At 45.7% G+C, this 27,171-nt stretch overlaps 1 long non-coding RNA gene across 12 annotated transcripts in view; it reads right to left on the bottom strand.

Annotated features, from left to right (window-relative positions):
• Nucleotides 1-27,171, bottom strand: part of LOC125184268 (uncharacterized) — a 213,179-nt gene that overhangs the window by 5,529 nt on the left and 180,479 nt on the right. For 11 of the 12 annotated variants that reach the window (XR_010825908.1, XR_010825905.1, XR_010825903.1 and 8 more), the window contains one exon: nt 2,904-21,536. This is a non-coding gene — a long non-coding RNA (uncharacterized lncRNA). Of the gene's footprint in view, nt 1-373; nt 21,537-27,171 lie in introns of those variants that run through there. The other variant, XR_010825902.1, reaches the window with a different exon arrangement.

Here is a 27,171-nt window from a genome sequence, read left to right as displayed (position 1 = left end):
AAATCCATCATTAATTTGTGGGGTATATTGACCTGTGAGTGTCCTTATCTGAATGAAGGGCAGTAACAAAAGCTTCCTGGCAACACCAGGACTAGTAAGCCTTGCAAGGCAATGCAGCTCCCTGTGATAGCACACTTGTGCTTTTTGACCTTCACCTCAGGAGAGCTCTGTCTGTGAATGATGTTGGTGACATGGAGCACCAGATGTAACTGCAGCCGCTGCTCCTCGAGGCTGTTTGCAAGTCAACACACCTAAATGTTTGTGCTGGGGTCTTCCTGCAGTGTTCTGGGAAGGTCTTGGTAATAGAGGAAAGCATTTCACTGTCCTCTGCCTGAGAGAAGCTGAAGCAGGGTATTGTTGACCTGGGACTCACCCTAATTCCCGTCTTTTCCTGGGACATCATTTCACAGCCACCCACACACCAAGCAGACGAGCTCTCAGCCACTTCTCTCCCAGTCCCAGTTGCAGTGGCATGGTTTTGGTGCTTCTTCACAAGGACCAACCCTGTATCTCCCTGTATCTTGTTGGGAGGCAGCAGTCCCTTGTCCCAGGCTGTGTATTGTTGGCACATTCGTGGAGCACTGGTACTGCCTCTGACTGCATGGTCAAGGGGAGAGGCAGTACCACACCAGACACAAGGAGCAACGATCCCTGGTCCAAAGCTCTGAGCTAAGGAATGAGATCCAGGCACTCAACAAATAAAACAAAAAGGCTGCTTTTCCCAGTCCAGTTCTGGTGAGGCCAAGAAACAAGCATCCATTACTTTTATAGAAAAATATCGGCAATAAGTGATACCCAGCCTGTGTAGCACCCTTGGGGTCCACATCCTCTAAAATGGCCTGCCTGCACTTAGGCATTTCTTCATTGTGGTTGGGGTTACCTGGGAGCCCTCATGTTGTAACTGTGGAGCTTTAGGTGTAATCCACCAAGTTGTGTATATGAACCCTCATCCCTCTCATTTTCCATAGCTTGTGGGAGCATGGTGCAGTACCCAGCAGCCTGGGCAGGCACAGTGGTGAACACTCCAGCAAGCTGTGGTCCCCCCAGCTCTTTCTGGGTCTCTCCACGAGTTGCTGGGACAACAGCAGCGTGCACCTTGCTGCCAACCTTGACTCTCAGGTTCAGCCTCAGCCAGCTGATGAGTCCCTGGAGAAAGATAACGGTGGAGATACTGTGAGGTCTCTGGGGGAGGGCTGGGCAATTAACAGGTGATTTGTCCTCCATGCTGGGCCACAGATTGGTGCTCTGGGTTCGATGAGGTGGTCTTAGGGACCAAATCTGTAAAGGGCTTGACAGGGAAATCAGCTTGGCAGTCTGGTATTGGCACTGACTCCATGGTCTGCATTTTGGTTTCAGTTCTATTTTCCCCTGCTGAAAAATGTCCATGCTGGCCTGCTCTTGGCCACATACGTGTGCAATGTGCCCACTGCACATTTTCACGTTTGGAAGATATCTGCTAAAGATTTGCTCTGAACAAAGGTTTGTAGCTAAACCCTCTCTCTTGATCTACAGGCACCTAAATGAAGATTTGGTGGATCTCCATGCCCCGTGTTTGCACCAACAAGCCCAAGGCCTGTTCTTATTGTGCTCAGCCTGCTCAGCTTCAGGTTTTCCTGAGCATCAGCAAGGTCTACCACAAGTGCAGGCATGGCAGCTATGAATGGCTGTCACAGGCAATGGATCTGTAGGTAGGAGACGGCCTGCACAGTCCTGGGGTTCAGGCGAAATGGCTGAGATGTCCTCCGGCACTGGGAGCACAGTAAAAAATATCCTTCTACAGCAATAGGACCAAAATCCTGATGTTTTGTTGGGAGCAAGGCATCCACCAGCCAAGTCCTGGAGTTTCCAGGCTGCAGACAGGTTTCCTTCTGCTGCCTCTCACTGACTCTTAACATCTTCACCATGAGCTGTCTTCACTTCTGGGAAGGTGGCAAATGTCAGTTGGCTTAGAAAGGGTTTGATTTCAGGTCTTGCTGGGAGTAACCAGGGCCAGACCCATTAGAGAGGCTGAGCTCAGGGCTTCCAAATGCAAGCAACAGACTGTGACCAACGGTGAAGAGCTGAGTGCTGAGGATCATCATTCAGCTCAGGCTAAGCAGATCCCCTATTGATTTATTTATTTTGTTTACTCTTTGTTTTTAAGCAAACAAGTTAGTAAATTGTCCTTCTGCAGTGCTTGACAGGCCCCTGCACTGTGCAAGGACCTTCACATGGATCCAGTGGAATCTGGATTTCACTCTGGCATCTGACACCCACATGTCCACAACCTGCTTTGGGCTTGGCCCAACCTCTTCTGTTGTATGACACAAATCATTCATGCGTGATTTCCTCTGTAGCATGAGAATAGTCACCTTGCCAGAGTAAAATACAAAGTATTTCTAAATGAGTTGTTCTCTGGAGAACTCCAAACACATGGAATAAAGCAGTTGTCTTTCCTCAGCTTGCTGAAATTTTGGAATTTCCTTGGTTGGGCTGAAAGACCTGTGATGCCCCATTCATTTTACTCCCCTTGTCATTTCAAGAGAGATATTTAATACCTATCATGGCAATTTGTGATTTTAATTTACATGAAGTTCTGTCATCCCTACTTATACAGCTCATTGAGCATTCAAAAGCTCCTAAGCACAGATAAGTCTAAACATAAAAAGATTTGCACACTCATTTCTTGAGTGAGAAAAATCTAAATGCCTAAAATCTAAATCTCAATGTGTAGATTCGTCTGCATTCCTAGAGCCAGTGGGCATTCCTGCTTTGCTGCGTCGTGATCGGCACATTTTTAGATCTCAGTCCTTCCTCCGGGCTGCCTCCTAGTAAGATTTTATAGCAATTATTATTATGTGAAATATTTTCATGTAATGACGAAGAACTGCTAGAAATAAGTGTGTGACTAAATGAAAAGAGAGGCCTTTTCAAATAGTGGGCATTTAATAGCAATACCTGTTGTACCTGGTTATACAGCTCACAGAACAACTTAGAGACCTGGAAGTAACTCATACAGACTTTTTTAGCTACTAACCCTTGCTGTCCTGGGGCAAACATGAAATATGACAGCTTGCAGACAGCCCTGACTTAGAGCATTTGAAACAATGGCTGCTTGCAAATGGTTTTAAACTTTCCAGTATGCTCCTGGTGCAGTGCAGTGTGGATGACAGTGACTGTCTCACAGCAGAGGCTTCCTGTGGTTTATTGCTTGTTGCTAATTGTTTTCCTGCACTATCTGCTCCCAGCTGGGCAGCCGAACTAGTCAGAGAAAATAGGGACAGTGGTTCTTTCTGCCTGGACGTGTAGGGTCTGGTCTACTTGCTTTCCAGTATGCCTGGGAGCAGGATTGACAATTTACTATCAAGACAAAGCCCAAAACTGGTAGTTGGTTTAATGTGTCTCAGCTTTTTGTGGACACTCAATACATTCTCTGTGCTGAGTTCAAAGGGCTGATCACAGGGGATGCATGCTATAAAATTTTTCCCTCATCCTCCAGGCTTAGGGGGATTCTATGAATTTGTGTTTCATGAGATGTGTGACTATAATGTCAACTTAAACTCACCTTAAATGAAATTAAGGGCACAGAATATGTTTGTCAAAACACTAGTGATGATGACACTCGTGAAACCATGGGGTCAGTTTTCCTCAAGCAATTGCAAACAGGGCCAGACACCAAGTCTGAAAGACAAGGTAATATCCTTGATGTCTCAGAAACAGCTGTCAGTGCCCCAGAGAGTTCTGCCTGGAAGTGGTGCTCTGGTTGGTTGCAGGAGCTATTTGTGTTAAGTTTCTGACTTCACACAAGCCCCATGGGCTTTGGTCTGGTGAGGGGAGTTTGGTGCTGCAGCTTTGGATGAGGTGTGCATGCAGTGTGGAGGGTGAGTGAGTGACACTGAACAGTGACAGAAGATGACTCTGGGCAGAGGAACCCTTCTGGTCATATGCAGCTCCTGCCAACTGGTGTCCTCACCTGCTCTGCTTCATGCGCTGGATTCCCTCTTCACTCACTGTGCAGCCACTGCCTGTCCGCTTTGTACCAACAAAACCCAGCATTTGCCTTGGGATTGGATGACCTCCATTCAAAGCCCATCCTGGCCCAAAGAGGGGTCATACTCTCTCTGCCAGAAGCCAGGCTCTGGGAGATCTGGGGATTTTGTCTCTTGGAAATGTGCTGCTATGCAGGAACACTGTTGGGCCAGAAAGACAGTAAGCTAGCAGAAACCTGGCTTTGCTGCCTGCTTGTCATGGTGGTCTTCCTCAAGACAGGAGAGCTCAGCTCAGGGTCCTTCCTGAGCCCCAATTTCTCCTGCAGATACGTAGAATTTCTTTACATTTAATTTTTTCTCCATGCTGATTGCCATTGCAATTTCTGATGCTTTTCAGGACATAGACGTAGGCTAAGGTGGACTCAGCGATGGTTTAGTAGTGTGTTCCTGGAAGCCTTTGGCACAGCGTTACTCTGGGGGCGCTGGGGAGGGTAGAGGGGCGTCTGAGCCTGTGTTGGCCATGCTTGCTGCTAGTCCTCGGTATAACCTTGCACAGCCTGCTTCTCCTCAGGCTCAGCTCTGCCTTTCCCCAGGCATGGCCAAGCCTACAGCCACAAGATTTCACATGAAAGTTTTGTTCTGGGTCACACATACTTGGGATTGAACAGAGCAGCACTGTCCTAGCTAGCATGCAAAGACAGTTAGCGCACAGCGTTTTGGTGGCCACTGTGTCCCGTTGCCAATATTGTTCCTAAAAACAGGAACTGCAGTCAGCTGTGTCTAGGGTCCTGATCTGTGATGTGGCTTCTGCAGCTCCTTCTGGCAGTTAGAGTAGTAAACTTCCTAGGGAGTCAAAACAATATTGGAAGCTAAATTTCTGTATCATATTCAGGGATTGGCATTCAAGAAATGTCCATCCCTGGCTAGATTTGGGCATTGTTCTTTGATTAGCCTCTATTTTGCCATGGTTTGTCACATCATACTTCAGTCATGGCCTCTTCTCCCATCATCTCTGGCCCATGAAGTGACGAGAATCCACAAGAACTGCCATAACCAATCATACGTGGATCCTCATCACCTTTTTCCCTTCCCATGGCCTTGCCCTCCACCCCATAGGTAGCTGCTTTGTGTTCCCTTGCTGCTATGCAACTGTGCCCATGTTAGTAGCAGCAGGTCCAGAGGGGCAGGTCCCTTCTGGGCAATTGTTTCTTTGGAATATAGGCAAGTGATAACAGTGAAGTGTCAGCTGTGGTGGTAATTGGCAGAAAAGCATGCTCCCAATAAAGAATCCACAAATAAAAGTTAGGTTCCAGGATTACTAAAATTAGAAAATTATAGTTTACTTTTTGCTGGTCCTCAGCTGGAGTGATTGCTTGTCATGAGAGGAATTGGGCCTTCAGAGAGGCTGCAGCTTAGCTGAAGTCTAAACTTCCACTTTTTCAGAGATCAGAGGTTTCAGCCAGTTCCTTTCTTCTTTCTGCTGACTGATTATTAAGGTGAGAGTTTAAGGAATGAAAACTGATAGCTTGCCCAGACTGCTATGTGCAGTTGAACTGGCTTTTTCATTGCAATCACTGTGGGCAAGTTCCTCCCATTCAAACACCTGCATGAGCTGCTCTAATAGTTCATCGTGTGTGTCCACTCCTGCCCACTCTGGCTGCCCACCAGAGGTCTAGGACAGGCTTCACATTAAAAGGCAGGGGGGGAAATCATGAATGGAGAGAACAGGAAGAGAATCGTGCTTCAAGACTGCAGTCATACTACATGTATCCTTCAGAGATCCTCTCCCTTTGCACACTTCCCCAGGGACATCAACTGCTCCTTTGGGCACCGATCCCTTTCCTTGGAGTCTTGAGGAGCAGCATCTTTTCCTCATTGCTTTTGTACATTCCACCTTTGAAAGACAAATATTCCCTATATCCCTCATGGCACACATCCAAGAGATGGGAAGGGTGTTCAGGTGACTGCTCTCAGAGCACCCCAGCTCAGGAGGGTTGGTGGTTCTGCTTGATGTGATGTTCAGATCCACTTTGCTCAACTCCAAGTGCTGCACAGGGGACCACTATGGCAGGGTCTGTCTTTCAGCTGCAGCCATCAGTAGAGACACTGGCATGGAGGTTTTTGGTGATGCTGCACCACACCTACACAATCACAGAAGGAGAGAATAGAAGCACAGAAGCCATTTGATGCCAAAACCTATTGCTTTGTGGCTGACTCCAAGGTGTAGTACACCAAAGGGAAGGTCATGGCTACAAAGGATGGGAACTCTAACTATTGAGGCAGAGGATAGCATGGTGAGTGCATACCTCCTGGTCCTCCTCCCTGCCCTGCTGAGGGCCCCAGATGTCTGCTAGGGAGGGCAAGGAATACAGGAGGGACTAGGCTGGCTTGGGAAGAAATCTGCCCTGCACAGCACCTGCCCTCTGGCTGGGACTAGCACAGCCTTTAGAGCAAGGAATTGCTCTGGATGCTGTGATGAAGATATCCATTGATTAATTATTATTGATTCAGGTTTTTAAAATAAACCAGTGCTCTGTTAGAGGCTGGGTTGTTGCCTTGCTGGTCACAGAGTTCCTCAACTGCTATTTTTAACCCTTTCTAATCTAACACCATCATATCCATTATTAAATTCCTTTCTTTACTGGTATCAGATCTTGCAGCTACTTTGAAATTCCCCTTTGCCGGTGAAATTATTATCACTGTCACTGGCTGCAAACAGTTTCCTAGAGGAACCTCCAAGTCTTAATCCTGCAAAAACTCTTAATCCTGCAAAAACTCTTAACAAATGTGTCCTGATAACTTATGTAAAATTAGCTGCAACAGAACAAAGCACCACCTCAGCCAAAATCTTGGCAGTAGCCCCTACCAGATTCTTAAGAAAGAAAATAAAGAATAAAGCCGTCATCCATTGGTTCACCCTCCTGCCTCCAGCAACAGCATGACTGAGCAGAGGCTGTAGCAGGCTTATATAGAAGGATTTGGATATTGCTTTCCTGGGGGTTGGCTTTTTCATACCATTTAAGTTTGTTTTTTTGTTTGTTTTTTTTTTCCTCTGGAGTGTCCTGTGGGAAAGATTGCTATTGCTTAGAATTGGAGTATGTGTAAGTGCTTCCTATTCTCTGTAATTCGCAACATGGTAATTTCAGTTTATCTTTTAGGCAGCCTGGTAGTTTCAGCTTATTTTTGCACAAGAATAAATACTGAATAATTCTTCTTCACTGGGCAAGGTGAAAAGCTGCCTGGAGAAATGACAATGGGATTTTCAAGCTCCTTCATGGTTCAGAGTGGCCCAGATAAAATGCTGCCATCTGTGTACGTTTGTTTTCCTGCATGTCCTCAGACATATCCACAGGCTTTGGGTGTGTGACAGGCAGGACAGCAACAACACGAGCCCAGTAGGCAGAGCTATTTGGTAGGGAGAGAACTCTTGTTTGATTAGGCATGGCAACAACCAGGAGTGGAACAAATCTGTTCCAACAAAGGATTTACAGTTGATGAATTTTGTGCTGTTAGTATCCTGTCTCTGTGGCTTTGAGCAGCATGAGGTTTGAAGGCTGAAAGGTAGACAGGCCAGCAGTTGTACCCCTGGTTATTACAGCCACGAGCAGCAGTGACCTGAAGTTCACAAGCAGCAATAACACGTAGAATGGGCTGGTCCAGCACAAATTTTGGTTGTGTGGTTGCAGCAATTTCGGGACAGTAAATTTACATCCTCTAAATTTGCTGGCATTGTAGAGTTCCCAGCTGGAAGCAGTGTCTCCCCTGTAATAGCCATGTCTTATTTTGCATTGTTGAACAGGAAGGAAAATCTGAATTAGAGCAGCATTACAGATATTATTACTTCTCTGTATTTGTTTTTGCATATGTGTACATGCAAGGGACATCAAGAGCTTCTTAACTGAGGTTAACTCTTTCTTTCTGAATTTCAGATGGTTGCTTCAAACCTGATGATGTATATGCTATGAACCCACTGCTATTTCCCCTGAGAACCAGCACTTTTTGCTACTGCTTCTCTGACACAGTTCTTTTTCTCTTTGACAGATCATGCAAATCAGTAAATCATAACCACTTAGGTAGATCTGTCACTTTGAACTTTATCTCCAACAAAAAACAGGCATATAAATCTTTGCTCTGTGCTTGCTGTCAACAGTGGAAAATCCAATGCCAGGAAGACACAAAATGTGTCATCCAGTACTTTGCAGTAATTATGGTGAGTGGAGACCTGGCTAAGAAGAGGGACTTCTGGATGAAGGTATGAAGAAGAAAGGCCTTGCAGAAGTACAGTTCAGGATGTTATCAGCTCGTGGCTCTGGAATTTACCATTTACACAGAGTGATGATTCTTGGCACTGTAGCTGAGCTGCTAGCACAGTAGCAGGTTGTACAGCACACAGTTGCACACATGATCACCTGAGCTGCAGTATAGTCACTTTTTTCCACCACCTATCCTGTGGTGTTTTCAGCTATTGTTCAAATATTCTCATGGGGTACACTTGACAATCAAATCACTAGCGCCAACCTACTGTTGGAGGTCTTTGGGAATGCCAAGACTGTGAGGAAAGAAAATTCCTCATGCTTTGTACCTTGTTGTACTCCGTAGGGTTTATCTCTGTTCTGCATTTTGCATCCTATTTTCCTGCTTGTTACTTGCCACTGGGAGCCACTGGGCTGGGAGAAGTATTCTTGGCCTTTCTAATTTTGTCCCTGCACAGCCTTACAACATCCTTATAGACCTCCTTAGTGGCCTGCCCTCTTTCCCAAAGGTCATAAACCCTCTTTATTTTCCTAAGCTCTAGCTACAACTCTGTTCAACCAGGCCAGTCTTATTCTGCCCTGACTTGTCTTTCGGAACATGGGGACAGACCGCTCCTGAGCCTTTAAGATTTCCTTCCTGAGGAGTGCCCAGCCTTCCTGGACTCCTCTGCCCTTCAGAACTGCCTCCCAAAGGACTCTGCCAACCAGTGTCCTGAACAGCTGAAATGAGTCCCTTTGTCTGAAGATTCTTTCTGGGGTGCCATGTCACCATAAGACTTGCTTTTCAAGACCCAGGATAGCATTCCAGGCAGAGGCATGGGGCACAGAATATGTCTTCAGCTATCTGGTGGTTATTTCCACCATTGTCTACACATGGTGATTGATGTGTCAGGTTTGTCGGAGTGTGATATAATCAATCTGCCAGGCCTCCCCATATTTATATTTCAGACATCATCCTCCATATCAGGGGCTTTAAGTGCTTGCTTTATTGCAGCACGTTTCACGATCATGAGTAACCTGTGCAATAGCATCCATGGTCAAGTCCACCCCTCTATCACAAACCCATCTATATGTTGCATCTCTTCCTTGGTGGCCTGAGGTGTCTTAGGCCCATTGAGCAATAAATAAATCATCCTTACATTGCCAGTCCAGATCTTGCTGAGCCACTTCAATCTTAGCAGCCTGATCCACCTGCTGGTTGTTTTGATGTTCTTTAGTGGCCTGACTCTTGTTTTGATGTTCTTTAGTGGCCTGACTCATGAGCGTGTACAAGGTGTACTTTTACAACCAGGTTTTTTGTCCCTCCTTGTCCACTACATCCATGCACCTTAGCAAAGACTATGGTTGGCCCTACCATCATAATCAATTATGCCAGTCGCAGTATCATAAAATCATAGAAGGGTTTGTTTGGTAGGGATTTAGTTCCAACAACCCTCCCTCCCCCCGTGAGATAACCTCAGGAGATACTGACTTGTATGCTTGTTGGGAGGAATGGGTTAAAAGTGGAAGATAAGCGAGGAGGATGGGATCAAAATGGAAGACTGGTGAGGAGGATTGTAAATACACTCAAGTGACCTTGCAGCTGGGAATGTGTAAAGTCTAGGGAGTAGAAATGTAGAAAAGCATATCAATTGTACCTACTTCTCTTTGTGCTCTGTGTGCTTGGCAATTAGCATATCTGTGTATAGATAACATCGATGTTTGGTAGACTCAGAGGCACCCTATTGGATGAGCTTGATCTCCTGACCTTGGTACAGAGATCAAAGAAGCACAATGAAGAACACAACATGGTGGAAAAAACTGCACCTGCTTGAACCCTTGATAAAAGCAGGTGTAAATAGCAGGCCAGTGATCTTGTAGTATGGACTGAGCTTAGCAGTACCTCTGTCCCCATTTGTGTGCTTCTGCCCGGGTGTAGCTCGGGGTCCCCCGGTTGGTGAGGTAACAAGAATAAATCTACTCTTTGTGTTTTAGCTGCAAGTCTGTGGTTGTTCCTGCTGCCTGCCTGTGCTGACTCACACAGTGCTCAATAACATCCGCACACACTGCTCCCTCAAAAAGGAAGTGCTTGTTCTTTCTTGGTCTTCTTCATGATGGGGTGAGTATCTTCAGCTTGTTTGAGAAACCTGTAACTTTGATAAAACTTCTCAGTCAGTCCAGCCATTCATTTCCTCCCAGACTGTCCCTGCATCATGACCCTTTCAAGACAGGCCTCCAGTTGGCAGTGACCATCCACTGTTATGGGTCTGTGATTTTGGAGAATCAGGACTGAATCTGTCCCACCAGATGGGACAGATCTGGACGTGTCACTCTTTCAGCCCTCAGGGGATTACTCATGTTTCAGCTCCTGCTGTCTGGAAGCAAAACTTTCCCAGGAGACAGCCTGTATCTTGTTCTCAGCTGCTCACTGCAGTGTTGCAGGATGCAAACCAAAGTCCTGCTTTTGTTCTTACATCATGTTGATTAACCTAGCCCACAGTGTCAAATGACTGGCTACACAGTACAATAACCAACTTCACAGAGCTATAGTAGAACAGCTGTAATTTGCTTAGGAGTAGCTGTGCAAAACCAATGGGAAATTGCTGACTCTTTGCACAGTCTAGCAACCCTAATCAAGGGGCTGTCATTAATCATTCCAATGTATCTCAGTATCAGCTTGGATATGTCTTGTAAGTCTCTCAGCCTTCTTTTCTCCCTTTGGTTCCAAATTTGCTGATTGTTCTTGCCCCAGCTACATAGTCCATAATCTCCTGAGACCCTTTGCTATCTGCTCAAGCACAGTGGGCAGAGCACATTAGGCAGAGCACAGCATCCCTTGCAGTCCTTGGGGACGTGGAGATGTGGCTTTAGTTTTAGCACTATCCTTGCCCCACCAGCTGCTTTCTGCCAGCAATGGAGCTCTCTCCCAGTTCAAAAAGTGGGATTAACTTTATTTTGGTTTAATGCTTTGGCTCTGACTCACTACAGGTTTTGCAGAATGGCAACTGGGAGACACTGGCTTTCCACTTGGCAGCCTTGAGTCACCAGGCTGATCGTATCTGGACACTGGTGCCTGCACTGGCATAAAATGACATGCTTGTAGATCTGGTCTGGCTAGGTTGGAGCTGACGGACCTGGGAGCACAAGCACAGTCATGGCCGGCTGGTGGCAATGTGGCTGTATGGAAAGTCTGTGGTCAGCTTTGTATAATGTCAACTTCATGCAATAAAAACAAAACAGATTGAAAGTAATGTGCAGCCACAGTCAGAAAACTTCACAGCTCAAGTTACTGCATGGAAGCTTGACCCATGCTGAGCTGTGATGGTTCAGACCAACACAAATGGGAATACATCACTACTGGAGAGCCTCCAAGAAGCACACAAAGCTGTGTCCGACATCCCTACCACTCAGCCTGCCACCCTATCCCAACAGGGAGATAGTTTCAACCAGTTGTTTGGGTTCCTGGTTGAGTCTCCACCTGGTGACGCTACGCTGTAGGAACCTGAGCTTCATCCTATGGCACCATGACAGGGATGAAGCCTTTTTCTTTATCGCCAACCCGATTTTTAGGTTAGCAGTCCAGGACGGGCTGTTCACACCACACACACAATTGCACTTTCTTGTGATAGGCTGGGGAGAGGTTATGCTTGCATGGTTGTACTTGGCAAAGCCAGACTGCTGTGAGTTATAGGAGGAGTCAGCTTAGCTGGTTAGGCTACTGGAAAAATAATTTACCTGTGAATGAATGGTTGTGCCTCTCATCTGTCAGATGAATCAACTCGAGTCTTCACCCGTAGAAGTACAAGACATACCTGAGAATGGGGTCAGGAAACTGTGACTGTGACAAGGGGCAAGAGTGAGCATCAGATCCATCCCCTATGGGTGTGGGAATGCATTTAGTGGAAGCACTTTATAAACTACCTAACACACATTCCCTCCCCTGACCACTTTTTCCTGACAGCTAACACTGCTGCTGTGCATCAGTCCAGCTGAATGTGAGTTCCTGAGGGAGATGGACTTGGCCAGCTCATGAAGACAGAAAACTTTTCTCTGGGGGTGTTTTTTCCCCAGACAGGTCCACGTGCAGATCTGATTTTCATAAAGCACTGAAAATAAAACAAAGAAAAATGTGGCATGAAAATAATTAAGAATGAAAGAATTATATACCAGTAGAACAAAGAAGATGTTAAATGAAGGTGAGTAAGTTGGGGAGGGAATTTGCAATAGGAGGGAAGAGGAAAAGAGGCCTCAAACATCCATAATACCAAAGAACCACTCAGAAACAGACAGCTTCAGCAGACAAGAGATGAATATCCTCCTGGCGGCAAAGAATTAGTGTTTCACTTTCATGAAGTTCCATGCCCCCCTGTTCTCTCCCTAGAGCTCAGGGATGTGGTTGAAAATACAGCAGGCAGCAGAATGTCCTAAGTTCAGGGACAGGTTCCCGCCCTCAGGGAGAGCTTGCCGTAAGTGCAGCTGGGAAGTGCTGGTGGGACCGAGGCTCAGCCTCATGTCCCCAGCAAATTCACAGCTCCCTCCTGGCCCCCCTCTCCTGCACTCTCAGGCCCTGCAGCCTTGACAAGAGTCATTCCCAGAAGGGGCTTGCTCAGAGAGCTCTGGAGGTTGCCAGTGCCAGAAGGATCACTTTGTCATTTGTCTCCCTTCATCAGCAGTGTCAAAAGCTAAAAATAGCCACCTCTTGCAAGAATCCTGCGTGGAGCCATGCCTGCTTGTGTAGATGATACGCTTCCACTAATAGCACTTGAAGACATTCCTCAGCGGGTAGCTTGCCTTCTATATCTCACTGCAATGCGTTGCCGTGTAGGTGCTGGACAACTGTGCTGTGTCCTAAGATGGCAGATGCTATTCTTATCCCAGAAAGGCCTGCTCCGGCACAGCTCCTTTGTCAGCTGAAATGTGAAAAATCAGAAACTGCGTGTGCTCTCACTTGTAAGAGTATAAATCAAGAGTGGCCCCTCTGAAGCCAGCGGAATGACAGTGAGTGAAACCAGTGTCTGGGTGCTCACTCTGCCCTCCTGGGACACGCTGTCCCATCGGGAACATGGCAGCTGCACAAGTACTTCAGTGGTCTGTTGGGGGTGGGTGGGGGCATCCCTTCTCTTGGACATCAACAAATGGAAGCAAAGCCTGTGGACCTGAAAGCTCATATTTGCTGATCATCAAGATGACCCCAGTCCATGAACCCCTTCTCTAGGCGAGGAAGGCAGAGCCAGGGCTTGTTCCAAGCTTCCTGCAGGGCCAGCAGCATTGCAGAAATTCACCTCCCCTCTCTCAGCCATATGGAGCAAGAGCAGCCCATGAACATACTCAGATCTAATACGAAGTTGGGACCCCAGTGCATTGTGATGTGAGTGGCTAAATGTGCCTTCATGCAGCTCTTGTTTCAGAACAAATGAATAACTTGGAAAACAAGACAGAGAGGTAGTAAGAGTACTGAAGTGGGTTCAGAATTGTGCTGGGGATTGCAGGCAGGAGTCTGGCAGGAAGAGACAGAGCTGGATGTGTGTGAAGAAAGAGGGATGAGTGAGAAGAAAGTAGAGTATATGAGGACTAGAAGAAATGTCATCATCAACATCAGCTTTAGGGAAGAGTCAGAAGAAATCTGTGGAAAAACTTGGTAAATACTACAATCATAATCTGCACATGTCCATCTAACTTGAAGTCCACATCAAAAGAGCTTTGTAAAGACTAACTTTAGTTTTGAAGAAATTATTTAATTGTATTTGTTGTTTCAGGCAAAGCAGTATGTTATTTTATTGTGACTGCTCATGGCACATCCAAGCTCATCACTCATGCCCATATACCATACTGCAGTGCAGTCAGCACTTCCCAAACTTAGGAGCACAGGCTACATGGGGAGAATACAGTGAAAAGCCAAGTGTTTCCAGAGGGTTAAAGACTACAGTGACCACTGTTCCCAGATGGAGTCTGGAAGCCCCCAAACACCACCGGCCCTTGGCCACTACTGGCCTGCTCCCCAGGCAGGGAAGGTCCCAGGATCTGCTTTTCTCTTTAGGGGATAAGCGTATGGGGCCCAAGCGGCCCAAGTTTTTGTGCTGCTCCTAGTACAATGGTCCACCTCACAGGTCACTGTGTGAACCCAGCTTGTGGCTACCACCTGTGCATATGTTTTTTTTTTTTTTAAATTGTTGTTGTTTGGCTGGTTGTTTGGTAGTTCTCTTTTTTTTTTTTTTTTGGCAATTGCAGAATATGTCAAGAAAAAAACAACAATCCCAGAGGTGGAAGAGGAGATGGGAGCAGAGGCTGAGCAGCTCTGAGGAATGCCAGGAAGGTGGGTGTAGGTACATAACAGGGAAAGGACTGACAGCCTCTGCTATAAAGCCGGCTGGATTTTCAGGATCAAAGTGGGACACTGATGTGAGCGAAATGGAAAATGAATTGCTCACTGCTTTATAGAGGATAAGGGTCATTTTGCATTGACACTCTATTTGTGGAGTCAGGCTGCTTGTCACCTGGTAAGGGCTTGTACAAAGGTCTTGAGAAAAATATTGGTCACAGCCATAAAGAAAGATCTCTCAGAGAAAAGGTTAAAATAAATGCAGCTGATGGGGTTCTATAGAGCTGGACTGCAGGAAATCTACTGAGCACAACAGCAGTATTCCAGTTATAGCAGAACAAATTGCTGAAAACATTTCTCTACGGACACTGTTCATCAGTAAAGCCACATTCAGCTTCACACTGTCAGGAGCCCCAGGAGAGGAGGAAATCAACTAGCACCTGAGCCTTGCTGTTTGGGTTTCATGACAATACTCTTACACCTCCAGCAGAGCAGACACCACTGCCACACCATTCCAGAAGTTCCCTGAAGTAGCACAGTACTGCTTGGAGAAATACAATTTAGTACATGTTGAGAGTTTTGAATCAGGGCACTAAGGGGCAAAATCCAGGCTTAGCAAATACATGAGACAGAGAGCAGTGCAGGGTTTTGGGATGGCTCTGCTCTTAGACCCTACAACCAAGAAGACTATCTGGAAAGACATCTCAGGGAGAAGCAGGCACTTTGAGGGACCTGAAAGACTTATTTGGAAGCAAGGCAACATACACCCGTATTGCTTGACAAAGCAGTAACTGACTGAAGTTGGCACTGCACCTTGAGATGAAGCAGATTTGGGGTATATTTTTTCAGGCCACAGTCCTCCTTGAGATGCAAAGTAATTTTCTCTTTTCCTTTGGGCTCAGTGTTCAGTTCTCCTTTGGGATGAACTCAAACCTTTTCAAGTACCTTGTGACAATCCACTTGGAGAGAAAGATCTGTCCCTAAAAGACTTTAGTGGGATGGGCAGGTAATCTCCACAGGACAGGGAATGTAAGCACAGTTAGACCCCCCCAAGTGCTGGTCTTCCACACAGGGCACCACTACCCTGACACCCTGGCTGCTGGCTATGTGATGGCATGTCACCGTCACCATCTGCTGCTGGAGCTGGTCTGGTTTGGTCTTCAGAGGGAGCAGGGACTTGTACGCTTCCCTCTGCATCTCAGATGGATGTAGAAAGCAATTAAAAATATTTAGGCTGACTATCCATGGATAAAATATGAGGCTGTTGACAAATTTCCTGGGGAAACAAAAAGAACTTTTCTGCAACAGAATAAGTTAGTACAGAAAACACCGCTAGAAATTTTTTCTGTGTATCCTATTGGTAACTGCCCTGCAGTGACTCTGGCAGTCAGAAGGTCCTATGGTGTGTCCCAGCCTTGAAGAGTCTAATGTTTAAAGGGAACAGGATTATATAAATTCCAGTACTAGTATATTTCCACTTAGAGCACTGAAACCTGCCCAGAAGTGGGACTTGTTCATCTGTCACAGATGAGTGTCAGCATAGGAAGATATCACTTCATTGCTCTCTTTTTTTAGGATACAGTTGTTCCTAGTGCTAATATTATGCACCTAATCCTGATTTTCCTTCCCTCCCCCTTTTGCCACTTGCTCTCTTTTTTCTCTGTCTTACCCAGAGGTCTCCTAGCCTGCCCACCCCACTCCCCTGCTCTGTAACAAGAGCCCCTCAGCTGCTTAGGTGGTTGATAGAAAGGTCATCCTGAATGTCACCTCCTCGGCCAGCACCCACTGCCCAGATCTGTTCCACTAATGTTTGCTGGGAACACGAGAAGTATGAATAATGCCGCAACTCTGATAGTCAAGAGCTGCTCATCTTCAAATAACAGATTTTACCTGTCTCTCCACTGCTCTGTTAGCTGGTTTGTGCCACTCCAGTCTCACTCACTGTCATTTTACTGAAAGCCACATCTACATTAGCCTTGTAAGCCAGGCTGTATAGTCATCAGTTATAAAAACCTTTTATGCAGCTGAAACCAAACATCAACATCTCTGTCCATACGTTGTCTTTGAGCTGTGCATAGACCAAACCCTATAAAAATCTCTGAAAGGAGTACCAGGGTTAGGAGATAAGCATGCTACCAGATGGTGAATCATTGTCTCCAAACATCAAGTTGGTGCTTAATACTGGCCACAAAAGACAAACAATGTTAGGAATGATTAGGATCAATTGAGAACAAAACAGAAATTGTTGTACTGGGCCCATAAACTACAGTTGACACTATCCACAGTTCTGGCCTGTGCAATTAGAAAGATGATAAAATTGATGGGAGCACTGGAGACAGGCTGTCCAGACTATGATGTTTCAATCTGGGAAAGGAACAGCCAGGTGGGAAGATGATATGTTTACATAAAATTATAAGTACATTGGAAAACATGAAATTGGATTTTCACCAGTCATCCTATATACACTCATTCTCAGAACGCCAGACAGAACGCTGCCCTAAGGTGATATGGCTGTCTATTTATTCTTAATTTTATGGGACTGCTTCTGCATGATGCCATCTTTCTGCTCTGGTTTTCCCATGGCTGATCAAGCCTTACAGAGACACTCGTTATCAGACGGGAGATGGACACACAACTGCTGTTTCACATCCTCTCAAATGGGCTGAGGCTTCTGTATAGCAGCCAACAAAACAAGTTATTTAGAAATAAGATTCTCTGAAGACCTAGGGAAAGGGAAGGAAGGAAGGAAGTGAAAGAAAAGCATACTGTGGCCCATGAGACTAGCTCAGATCTAGTCATCACTCACTTTCATACGGTTACAGGTAGAAGAGGAATCCTATCACGTGCACTCATCCACATGGACCCCACTCTGTGAGCCCAGTTTTAGTCTAATTTTCTGCTATTGAATTACAGTGCATTTGAGTAAATGTACTTTATACCAGGCTATGCATTATAATACTTCACAGTAATCACTATTATTGCATATTTTGGAAAGAGTAAACAAATTAGTAAAAATGGTACACTACTGCTAAGTAAGCATTGGAGGGATTTGGCCAACCTCTTTCAGTGGTTTGTAGGGATAGAACAAGGGGCAATGACCACAAAATGGAAAACAGGAAGTTCCGCACCAACATGCGAAAGAACTTCTTCACGGTGAGGGTGATGGATCACTGGAACAGGCTGCCCAGGGAGGTTGTGGGGTCTCCTTCTCTGGAGATACTCAAGGCCCATCTGGACGCCTACCTGGGCAGCCTGCTCTAGGGAGCCTGCTTTGGCAGGGGGGTTGGACCTCATGATCTCTTGAGGTCCCTTCCAACCCCTACAATTCCATGATTCTGTGATATAAATGTATAGTTATATCTGGGGACTCTAACAGAACTTGCTAACAATGGAATACTAGTTCTTCCTTTTGTGATTCTTCAGTGTGCAGGTTTGCTAAAATCAGACTGAGCTGGATACTCAGCAGCTTGTAATTCTTGTGTTGCCACACATGTACCTTCTGCTATTCTCTCATGATACCTTCATCTCCTCCTACTTCTACCTTCATTGACTTCTGCAGGAGAAGTGTTCTTTGGGAGAGAAGCCCCTGCCGTACCTCATAAAATCCAATACTCTGAGTCAGTTTGGAATTTTAGAGCTATGTGTGGCCAGTCTGCTATTGTGCAGAAGGCAGCCACACTTCAGAAGGGACTTGTCGCTGCTGTGAATTCTGTAGCTCTGGTGGTAACTACAGGCACATCAAGATTCCTGAGAGAAGGCCACGATTTGTTCTTGAAAAGGCAGCCCAAGCCACACAAATTGGATGAAGCTGTTCCACAAACACTACTATCAGGTCCTCCCAGATTCAGTAAGAATGCCTTTCATATTCCCAAACATCTCTCTCTTTTTTTCTTTTCTTTTTTTTTTTCTTTTTCTTTCCCTGCAAAGTCTTTTTTTCCTCATCAGATCTCCAACCTCACATTTTTGCTTCTTTCTGCATTCTCATCTCTTACACTGCCATTTTCCACCCATCACTCTCTCTCATTCCTCTCCCCCTCACTCCCCTGACCACAACCTGTCATTGATGGGATTTCCTTCACACAGCACTCACAGCGTTGTGTGCCAGCCTTTCCCTTGCCCATGCTCAGGGTGGGACAGGCACATAGGCACTGTGCCTCTCCCAGCTGCACCAGTGCATGCAGGGCCATGGTCTGTCACAGGAGTAGCACATCCACACAGGCATTCCTGGTCCCTCCTGGTTAGGACATCAGGGCTACCAATCACTTGAAGAGGAGTAGCTGAAGTGACCTGTCCACAGGCACAGGAGACACAGCTCTCCGAGAAGACACCTAAGCCTGCTCTCCAGGCCCAGGATCATTGACCCAGAAGAGGAAGCTTCCTACCTGAGCAGAAGCTGAGCAGCTCTGAGATCTCTCCAGCCTTTCAGGGCTCAATAGCAGGGAGTATAAGAGCATCCCTGTTGAAGGGAATGTCTGCTCTATCCTGTGAGCATTACAGGCTTTGCGTGTGGGGACATGTAAGTTACTGAAAGCTGAGATGGTTAAAGGCTTCTTAGGCTTCATAAAGGGATAGCAGGACCCTGCTTGTGCTTCTGTCTCTCATTATTGGCAGTGACACAGAATATACATTTTTCACATACAAGGTTTCCCATGTGTACCTTGTTTTTGTTCTAGTCACATGACATGTTTCACCAGCTTGAGGTGTCTTGTGCTTTAGACGTATTCACCATAGGGATGGTGAGAAAGATCTCAGGTGTGACACACTACACAATCCTTTGATCTCACCTAGAACAACCATTTGTGTAGTGTTATTTCCCTCAACGTTATGTTATGGTCAGAAACAGCACACAGTGGTGATCTTAGCTGCTGTTCATTATACCATACACAACCTTTTTGTCATGTGGTATGTTGTGACTCAGAATGAAGAAGTTTTGTCCCAGATCCCTAAATTCCTGTAAGAGGGCTTAGGAAATTCTTACCTTAGGTAGCACACAGCCACCATGTTGAAAGTATCAAGCCTGTGGTTGCAAGAGAACTCTCCTGTACTCTACCTGCCCTGCTGCTCCTCACCTGCTGAAACTTCTCTGATGTGATGTGATGCACTTTGCTGCTCCAGTGAACTCCACAGTTGTCTGATTCTCCCCGCATATTACACTGTTATACAGGGACTGAAAGCTACCAAAACCTACTGTTGCTGAGGACATTTGCAAACAACATAACGGAGAAGTGGTTTTCTCAAATCAGTGTTCTGGAGGGGTCTTCTTTGACAAGCTGAATGGAATTAACTGCTTCCAACAGTGCAGAGAGATGAAAGATTCATGCCCAATAGTTGACTCCAGAAGAGCTGATGTTGACGAAGAGCTGAGGTTGTTTTTCAGACCTCAAGGAAAATCTTCATGACAAGACATGAAGCTGCAGATATCTGCCCAGCTTTCAGCTGTTGTTCACTTGGATAAAGAGGTAAAGATTGGATAAACAGAGGGAACCTCTACATTACAGCCACAGAAATATTTTGTAAAGGGACATTTGGAGGGCTTTTATTCAGTCTCCCAATTCAAGATGTCTTGCTGATATCAGTCAGGTTAGTCATGGCTTTGATTAGCCACGCCTTAGGGACAGAGGCTCAGCCACCTCTCTTGGGTAGCCTGTGCCATTACGGCATTACCTAATAGTGAAGAATTTTCCTAATGACTTACTGGAGCCTCTCCAGATGTGATATGTGGTCATCATCCCTTGTTACATTGTCTGCTACTAATGAGAAAAGTTTGGAACATTGTACTTGTAACTGCCCCTCATGAAACTTAGACCTTTTTTCCTCAGATTAAATACACTCAAAATCTCCTCATAGGACTAGTTTTCTAGATCATCTTGGTAGCCTTCTGCTGCACCTTCTCCCGTTAGTGCACAACCTTTTTGAACAGGAGAGCCCAGAAGTGGACAAACCATTTCAGATGACAACCCACCAGTACCAAGCAAGAGGGTTAATGGTTTCCTACAATCAGCTGAACATGCTTTTAACATCATCCAGTACTTTGTCATGTTTGCAGCGAGAGCATTCATTATTCTTCTGGGCATCCACCATAACTTCCAAGTCCTTTTTGGCAAGGCTTCTGCTGAACTAGTCAGTTCCCAGCCTGTACTGACACCTGGGGCTTATTCTTTTCCCAGATGTGAGCTTTGTACTATTCCGCAACAATCTTCATAAGGTTTTTGTTGATCCAGTCTTAATGTTGTTTCTTAAAGTTTCATAATGTCCCTTTGGAATGAAGCTCTGTCATTTGTCATATCATCTACTCTGTCTAACTTAGTGTCATTCAAAAATTTGGTGAAGTCGAATTTTGTGTCATCATGAGTGGGCTTCTTGAATTCCTCTCAATTGAATATGTTTTGCAGGGGAAAAAAATCCTCAGGAAGCCAGTGATCTTCTGTCTTTGTGAAATAAGCACGTGGGGAAAGTTGGTGGGAAAGAGGAGTCAAGTGAGACTGACTCAATAAGGTTAAAGTCAATGCAGCTAAAAAAAGCTGTAAATAGTTGAAGCTTGTGATACTGCACTGTTTTAATTTAGAAATTAAAATTTTACATATGTACCTACCATACAGGTACATTTGCATGTTTCCAGCTTGTAAGCTGAACTGCACTGAATGGGAATGGAAGAGAAGTTCTCAGTAGCCAGCGTTTGGCAGTCTGTAGGTTCTTCCACATCCTCACTCCAGTCTAGTTGCCCATCTAAAAAGCATCTTCTCACTCTTTGTCTCTCAGCAACCACAGGGCTCAGGAGAAGAAAATAACATATCTTAAGGGCTGGCAGAAAGTGAGGCAGCTGCCTGATCTCCATCTCAAGAGGGATCTATTTTCAGTACGCCTGAATCCTCTCCCCCACGGAAAATGTCAGCACGCCGGTGCCTTGCCCACATCACATTGCTGTGCAGGACAGTCTGTATCCAGAGATGGCTTTCAGGTTGCCTCTTCTCTTTTGACTGTGCTGTGGTTTGCTTCTGGTCACAGCAGAGTCTAGCCCTGCAGAGATGGAAACAGGATTGACAGAAAGTTCATGACTGACAGGCAACTTTTGCATTTTTCCTTTTGCATCATGACACTTGCAAAAATATTTTCTTATTCTAACAATTTAAAATGCTTGTTCTTCTAGAGGGGTTGTTAGAATAATCTTGATATTTAGTTTGCAAAGCACTGCATTGTTTAATGCTGAATACTGTCAGGCCCCTGCACCCCTGTTGGTCTAAGCTACAAGGATTATCTTTGTATTATGGTGCAGCTGACAGAAGAGTAAGCAGACACACCTGGCATCATCTATAGTGGCTGCTTTATGGTGAAGGTAGATCTATTTAATGTGAAATACATACGCTTTAGCTGAACTCAGTATGCAAAGTGTTCTCAGCATGAGAGCTACACCTCCATATACAAGATCTTGGAGAATTTTCGTAGAATCATAGAATGGTTTGGGTTGGAAGGGACCTTAAGGATCACCCAGTTCCAACCCCTCTGCCATGTGGTGGTTTTACCTTGCTAGACTGCTGAACTCCACCACAACTGCTCTCTCAATCCCCCTCCTCAGAAAAGGATGGGAAGAAGAAAAGGAAAAAAATAATTTAACTAAAGGGAAAAACAAACAAACAAACAAACAAACAAACAAAACAACAAACAAACCAAGAAAAGGCTGTGTGGAAGCACAGAGGAAAGAAATTACTCTACTTCCCACCAACGAGCGATGGTTGACCACGTCCTCAAAGCAGGGCCTCAACGCATGTAGCCGTTGTTTGGGAGGACAGACGTTTTCACAACGAGAGCCCACCCCTCCCCTCTTTTTCCTTTTTGCACCTTTTATTGCGGAGTGTGACATTATATGGTAGGGAATATCCCTTTGGTTGGTGATGTTCCTTCCTCACCTCTTGCCCACCCCCAGCCTGCTGGCTCTTGAGGGGTTGGAGGGAGTCCTGATGCTGTGCCAACATTGCTCATCAGACACAACACTGGTGTGATACCAATGCTGTTCCAGCTACAAGTGCAGTGCACAACACAGTATGGGCTGCTGCAGGGAAAGTTAACTCCATCCCAGCCAGACCCAGTACAGATGCCATCCACTAGATCAGGTTGCCCAAGGCCTCATCCAACTTGGTCTCAAACACCTCCAGTGATGAGGCATCCACAACTTCGCTGGACAACCTGTTCCAATGCCTTAACACCCTCTGAGCAAAGAATTTCCTCTAACATCTAATCTGAAACTCCCCTCTTTTAGTTTAAAACCATTCCCCCTTAGAATCATAGAGTCATAGAATATCCTGAGTTGGAAGGGACCCATAAGGATCATCAAGTCCAACTCCTGGCACCACACAGGTCTACCCAAAAGTTTAGACCATGTGACTAAGTGCACAGTCCAAACACTTCTTAAACTCCGACAGGCTTGGCGCAGTGACTACTTCCCTGGTGAGCCTGTTCCAGTGTGCGACCACCATCTCAGTGAAGAAACTCTTCCTAATGTCTAGCCTAAACCTCCCCTGCATCAGCTTGACACCATTCCCGCGGGTCCTATCGCAGGTCACTAGAGAATAGATCGGCGCCTGCCCCTCCACTCCCCCTTGAGAGGAAGCTGTAGACTGCAATGAGATCTCCCTTCAGCCTCTTTTCGAGGCTGAACAGGCCAAGTGACCTCAGCCGCTCCTCATGCGTCTTCCCCTCTAGTCCCTTCACCATCTTCATGTAGCCCTTGTCCTATTATTACCTGTCTGAGTAAAAATTTGCTTTGTGTCTTTATTATAAGCCCTCTTTAAGTATAGAAAGGCTGCAATGAGCTCTCCCCAGAGCCTTCTCTTCTTTAGGCTGAACAGCCCCAACTCTCAGCCTTTCTTCATAGGAGAGGTGCTCCAGCCCCTTGATCATCTTTGTGGCCCTCCTCTGGACCTGTTCTAACAGCCCCATATCCTTCTTGTGCTGGGGGCCCCAGACCTGAATGCAGGACTCCAAGTGGGGCCTCACAAGGGCAGAGCAGAGGGGGAAAATCGCCTCCCTCTCCTGCTGGCCACTCATCCTCTGATGCAGCCCAGGATGCTTCTGGGCTGCAAGAGCGCTCTGCTGGCATATGTCAAGCTTTTCATTCACCAGAACTCCCAAGTCCTTCTCTGCAGGAGAGGTCTCAGTGAGTTCTTCTCCCAGTCTGTACTCATGTCTGGGATTGCCCCAGCCCACATGCAGCACCTTGCACTTGGACTTGTTGAACCTCATTCAGTTTAGTGGGCCCACTTCTCAAGCTTGTCCAGGTCCCTTTGGATGGCATTCTTTCCTTCTGTTGTATCGACTGCACCACTCAGATTGTTGTCATCTGCAAACTTGTTGAGGGTGCACTCAGTCCCACTATGTCATTGATAAAGATATTAAACATTACCGGTCTCAAGGCAGACCCCTGAGGGACACCACATCACTGGCCTCCACCTGGATATGAAGCCATTGACCCACTCTCTGGGTGTGGCCTTCAAGCCAATTCCTTATCCACTGAATGGTCCACACTTCAAATCCATCTCCCTCAAATCTGGAGATCAGGATGTCATGTGGGAGTATGTTAAAGGTCTTACAGAAGTTCAGTAATATGACATCAATTTTGCTAGATTTCAGTAAACCTTCAGAGTCTTGATTGATACAAATCCCCTTTCAGGGTATGGTTCACTCCAAGATATTAAACAAAGCCCACATGCCCATAATCACATTATGCTAAATTTGGGTTTATACTAGTACTGAAATATTAATAAAGTGCTAGTAATGTGGCTATATGTCAATGCTTGTGATAGGCACAAAAAATCAGATTACAATTCTATGCTAAGAACAGTTTCTCCTTCTCTGAGCAGATGTCAGTACACATAGCTACACTGTGGATTTGTATATGCACACAAAAGTGTTCTGCTAAAGGAGGACCTCCTCAAACACCTGATACAGAGTTAGTTGGGAAAGTATGTCCTGCAATTCTTTTATGCCCTGAGCAATCTGGTAGCATTCCCAGCCTTCCCTGTAGGATGAGACTGCCTGCAGTTTTCTGAGTTCTCCTTTGAAGGGTTATATTTTTTATCTACAGGTAATCTTCAAGAACTCTTTTTATGCCATATGTGCATGGCAGTCAGTTGCTTTCCTTCCCTTGACCAGTGCCTATGGTTGGTTGGGCTCTGGACTTTTGAGGCAAATTCCCATTCTCCTCAACCAGAGACGGTGTCATTTACCCCTTTATGATAACAGGTTTCCAGACTCCTCATGAAGTGTTGTCCTCTGTGTCAATGTATGTTGGGTAGAATAACCCAGACCTTCCAAGCTCTTGTGTAAATACTTTATCATTCTGCTGTCTGCAAGGTTCCTTGGTAAAGAGATGTTCTCTCTTGGAAGTTACCTCCTTAATATCTCTAACACATGCTAAGGAAAGTGTTTGACTTTGGTTTCCGTCAGTAAATCAAGCTCTTCATTACCACAGCCATCTTTTCACTTAACTAAGTGGATGTTAAGTTGATCCTGTTACTCCATCTGCACAGAACCAGTTCCTGCAGATGATTCTTAGGACTGTTTAAGAAATGGTAAAATATTGAAAACTTCAGCAAATACATAAAGACTAACAGGTTGGTTGTAAATTTGAAGAGCTATTGGGAATTCACCTTTGTTGATTCACCTGCAGTAATCAGTGCACTCAGACAATGCAAACCATGATAGTACTTTAACCAAAGAGTGGCTTAATTCCTGTTATCTTTAGATCAGAAAGGATGTGATTTCATCCTTTTGGGTGTGGTAGAACTGTGCAGTAGTTTGCTTGAAAGATCCATACTTACATGACCAAAAGTTAGAGGAGATACTGCTTGAAGATATTTTAGTACAAATATGTGAACTGACTGTCATTCAAAGATGTGTTCCCTTGTCTTCAAGAACTGATGTCTACGTGAATGTCTATCTCCCTCTTCCTTGTCACTTCTACCTCAGAGTCCCAGAGGAGTCCCGAAGTCTTTCTGATTCTGCAGTTGCTCAGGACCATTTAACTTGAAGTGTTCTCTATACTATTGATATATATGCACAAATAGGTACTACTTAGTCAAAAAACAGAGGTCAATACTGGGTCCAACAGTGCAGATGAAGGATGGAGTCCTTCACCTGGGGAGGAACATCCCCAGGCGACAGTACATGCTGGGGACTGACCAGCTGGAAAGTGGAAAGCAGCTTTGCAAAAAAGGACCTGGGAGTCCTGGTGGACAACCAACTTGAACATGAGCCAGCAACATGCCCTTTCCACAAAGAAGGAGAATGGTCATCCGGTTTGCATAAGAAGTGTCACAGAAGGTTGAGGGAGGTGATCCCCTCTACTCAGCACTGGTGAGGCCACACCTGGAATGCTGGGTCAAGTTCTGGGCTCTCCATTACAAGAGACTACATGGACATACTGGAGAGAATCCAACTAAGGGCCAGAAAGATTATGAAGGGACTGGAGATTCTCAGCAATGAGGAAAGGCTGAGAGATGGACTGTTCAGCTTTGAAAAGAAAAGACTTGGAGAGGATCTCACAATGTATAAATACATGAACAAAGGATGTAGAGAAGAGAAAACCAGGCTTTTTCCAGTGGTGTCCAGTGACAGGACAATGGGCACAAACTGAAATGTGAGAGGCTCCTGCCTCAGCCTGAGGGGAGCAAACCCCTAGCTCTCCCAACCTGGGTGAGGCTTCTCAGCCATCTTTGCTCCTCCCAGGCCTTGCTCTTTGTGTGAGGTCTTCTGAACTCTGCTCTGAGCTGCCAAGGCCCTCCTGTCCCCTCCTAGGCCACGACCTATAACCACTGTGTTGTTGGGCACCACTTGGAAACCCAGCACCCTGGCTTGGACTGGGTTTGGGCTCCAGGCTTGGGCTCAGATGCCCAAAATGTGGGTGCTCCAGTGCCAGAGCCTTCCTTGGAAAAGGCCTTCATGCACAGAGCAGTGCCTGATGCTGGGTATTACATCAGATCCCATGAATCATCTTTCTAACCTTGTCCCTGTATTACCCACTGACATCTTTTAATGACCAAAATGCCAGTGACCAGGAGAAAAGTTTGTTGAAATCTGACTGGATTTAAAGCAGCTTACATGACAATGCCCATTTCCTATATTAGTCACTCTCCAGGACATCCAGCAAATCCCTCTTTCCCACACTATCAGCACTCAAGGGGCATGTTTGCCAACACCAGTACTCTGGTATAGGTAACACAGTGTTTTTTGGACTGTGTGAATGTGTGGAAGACATATGTGATGAGATGGGAATGCTGGACTAAGGATGTATCCGGCACAGAGCATCTGGGACTGCATGCTGAGGTGAAATTTGTGTGTATGTGTCTAATTATTTCTATAGGTGTGACTGACTAGAGGGATTTTTCTGTCAATTGTAGGTAGGAAAAAAGATGTGGGGGCCTTTTGTTAGATCAGAGTTATCTTTCCTTGAGTTATAGGCAGGTAAGACCTGGATAAGCTTAAAGATTTTCGGCAAAAGAATGGAGCATCTCTTGCTCACTGGCACTGACCTGCAAATCAGAAGTCTCAGGAGGCTGTAACCTCTCCTACAACATGAGTTGGTGCATAAAGTCACAACAACATTTCTTGGATAATCTCTCAAATTTTGCAATCTGAAGCGTGTACAGAGGCACAAATG

This window comes from Anser cygnoides, chromosome 19, assembly GCF_040182565.1.
Source record: "Anser cygnoides isolate HZ-2024a breed goose chromosome 19, Taihu_goose_T2T_genome, whole genome shotgun sequence".
Classification (NCBI taxonomy): Eukaryota; Metazoa; Chordata; class Aves; order Anseriformes; family Anatidae; genus Anser; species Anser cygnoides.
Note: the sequence above shows the minus strand (reverse complement) of the source record. Positions and strands in the feature narration are given on the sequence as shown.